The sequence below is a fragment of the Macrobrachium rosenbergii genome, chromosome 7 (assembly GCF_040412425.1).
Source record: "Macrobrachium rosenbergii isolate ZJJX-2024 chromosome 7, ASM4041242v1, whole genome shotgun sequence".
Taxonomy (NCBI): domain Eukaryota; kingdom Metazoa; phylum Arthropoda; class Malacostraca; order Decapoda; family Palaemonidae; genus Macrobrachium; species Macrobrachium rosenbergii.
This window is the reverse complement of record NC_089747.1, coordinates 65,611,191-65,615,045: the sequence shown is the minus strand read 5'-3', so window position 1 is coordinate 65,615,045 and position 3,855 is coordinate 65,611,191.

Genomic DNA, 3,855 nt, shown 5'->3' with positions numbered 1-3,855 from the left:
AAGAAATGACGAACCTAAAATATTCAGTTTCCTCGCTTGTACATCACACACTGTCTCACTAGAAGGGACTAATTTGCACTCTGGAAACTTCGAGTGAAAAAGGTCAGCATTTACTAAGTTAACTGAGCTACCAGAATCAATGAAAATAGAAATTTCATTGCCGTTAGAGAATCCACGTACAATCGGCCTAGGTTCTGGTGACTCTAAGACCTGATTACTCATTATCCTGTGTCCGTTTTCGAACTTATCTTGTGAAAATTCTGCTGTTCCTTTGTGTATCTAGAACTTGCATCATGTGGAATTCTCCTGTCATATCTAGAAAAACCTCCCCGTGACTTCCCTGAATAATCTCTATTCTTCGTGGCTGGGCAAAATCTCCATCCATGATCTGAAGATTTGCAAACTGAACAACATCTCACTCTGCAATTTGATTTACTATGTCCTAGTTTATCACAATTAAAACAACGTATCGTTGTGACTGATCTCTCTGGAATTTTCTTCGATTCTACTCGTGCACATGTCTTCGCTGTTGCATCATTTCCCGAATGCGAGCGACTATCATTATTCTGTGGTTTGGAAACCGCAGCTGACATCTTTGCACCTCCCTGTACAAAACTAGAGTCCAGTGTCGGATATTTTGATAGATTTTTATTAATCTGTGCAAACAAAAAGGATTCATCTGTATCCTGATCAATTCTCTTATCAAAACTATCTACAATTACATCTGGGACCGACGTTAAAAGGCAAGCAAAGTGTAACAATCTTTCAAAATTATCTAAGGAGATATTATTTTCAGTTACCCATGGAGAGCCTGTTATAGATTTCTTTAACTCAACTACTGCATCAAATAAATTCGCACTGTATGTGACTAGTGAATCATTGCCCTTCCTTATTTTGAGAAACTCTCGCAAATTCCGAACTGCACATTCACGTTGAACTCCGCCATAAGTAGCTCGTAGAAATTTCTGCAGTTCATTCCAAGTTTTACACCTTCTGAACCCGAAACTGCGTGCTCGTTTCCCAATATCTCCTTTATCTAAATCCAGAAATGATTTAGCCTCTGTTAAAGCTTCAGCGCCATTCGTAATTTTCTTAGAGTTCAGATAATTGTTCACTGACTCAATGAAAGTTTCTATATTTTGGGTTGGCTTCCCGTCAACTAACCCTTTAAAATTACTAATTCCCGCGCTAACGCTTGTCACTTTATGCACCACAACTGATTGGGATGTGCTTGCTGCATCGTCCAGCATTTTGTGAGTAATCACACGCCCTGAGCGTAACAATATAAAAAAGAAACCAAAAAGGAACACTAGAGAAAGGCAAAAGTTACCCCCTCTAAAAGAAGAATAGAAAACGGAGTTCTGCGCAACTTACGACAATGGGGTACTTACCAATTTGAACAGAAAACGGAGCACCTATCACTCGACTGCTAACAGAAAACAGAGCTATGTGCAACCTGTGATGTCACCCACTCGAAGACGAAGCAAAAAAAAAAAACCAGCGTGATTTTTGTTTAATCATCACTTTGCGTAATTAACTCACAATCGCCACTATTCACACTTATTTGGGTATTTTGTTAACCCCAAAATTGCTCTAGAGATCATCCAGATCTATTTCACAACTCCCCACTCCCAGTACTCGAATAGAGACGGAAAAAAAAAAAAGATTCCCCGTATTAGCGCGTAATCACCAGTGTATACACGTAATCACAACCCACTCAGTCATTCAACACTGACTCGTCGCCTTGGGTGAGGTCGCCTATGCCTTGGGCATCAACGTTACCAATTAGTCTATTAGCTATCTCCCTCTTTCGCCACCATTAAAGACATGGGACACCGCTCGCTGCCATTAAAATCATGAGGCACCGCTGCCGCCATTAAATCTGTTACAGGAACAGAATCAACACTTTTTTGAAAGTGTACTTAACGTGATATAGCGAACTTACTTCAGGAAAAAAAAACGTATAAAGATTCGATCCATGATAACACTTGCATCCTTTCCCCCTCTCTCTCTCTCTCTCTCTCTCTCTCTCTCTCTCTCTCTCTCTCTCATGTGTATCGACTCTCTCTCTCATCGTTTACCAAAGCTCACCCACCATAACCTCACTCATTCTCACCAAAGCAATTAAATGGACTATTTAAAGAAACACAATTGTTTTTACAAAAATAGGTTTATTATTCAAATAACCCAACAAGAAATGAATAAAACAAAGCAAAGATTAAAATGCATAATAAATGAATTTTCGAGTCAGATAACTAAACTCTAAACTGCAAAACCCTTCTGATTAAAGAAGTCTCATTATGGCTAATAGCCTGGAAATCCCCAGAATCACACATCCTCACAAATCGATAACTAAAAGTCATGTCAAAAAAAAAAAAAACAGTCTACCACAATTCCACATGTCATTCCAACATGTCCACTGACATCTGTTGAAAGAATTAAACATGATAGAAAACTCCCAAAAACATATGAAATGCAAAACACAATAATGGAAAGTGTAAAATGCATAGCCAAGATATGGCAAACGTAACATAACAAAATAATAATATAAAAGAGGTATGAATATTCATATTAAATCTCCCACACCAGTTCAAAAGTTCATAATGATCAGAAAGTCATGGTAAAAATCACAAGTTCAATTTCCTCCCATAAAAACAGAGATTTGAAACTCTACCTTATCTGCCGATTTTCAAAGCCTGGATCCTCTCCAAAGCTACGACTGGACAATTGCAGTTATATCACGTTAATGAACGATCAAACTCACTTTTAGGGCAGATTTTGGCATAATCTAGATCAAAGTAACGCACGTACTCACGAATATACATAACACTTCGGAGATCACCTGACCGGCAATATTGCTGATGAATCAAACTATTTGCTGAATACAAAGATTTTGCAACTGACGGCTCGGTCAGTACCATCTCGCTCCAAAAATTCTTTCATCACATCTTAAAGCATTGAAGCTATGAAATGTATATATGTGTCCTTTAAGATTGTAGCAGCCATATTTTCTGAAATATATATATATATATATATATATATATATATATATATATATATATATATATATATATATATATATATATATATATATATATATATATATATATATATATATATATATATATATATATATATATATATATATATATATATATATATATATATATATATATATATATATATATATATATATATATATATATATATATATATATATATATATATATATATATATATATATATATATATATATATATATATATATATATATATATATATATATATATATATATATATATATATATATATATATATATATATATATATATATATATATATATATATATATGTGTGTGTGTGTGTGTGTACATATATATATATATATATATATATATATATATATATATATATATATATATATATATATATATATATATATATATATATATATATATATATATATATATATATATATATATATATATATATATATATATATATATATATATATATATATATATATATATATATATATATATATATATATATATATATATATATATATATATATATATATATATATATGTATGCAGGAAATTTTTATATATATGATGATGTCCATATGATGATATCCATATGAGAGAAAAACAGAGACAGACATACAAGCAGAATAAATGCAATTTTTCTTTCGATCTAATACCAATATCTGATTTTATTCATCCTTCTAATAGATACTTACTCGTAGACATGTTACCATAATCAAAGTTAATTCTTGGCATTCCAGCGAAGGACTGGGTCTATCAGCGTGTCATCTTGGGAACTCGCACCTTTAAAAATGTCCCCTTTCTTCTC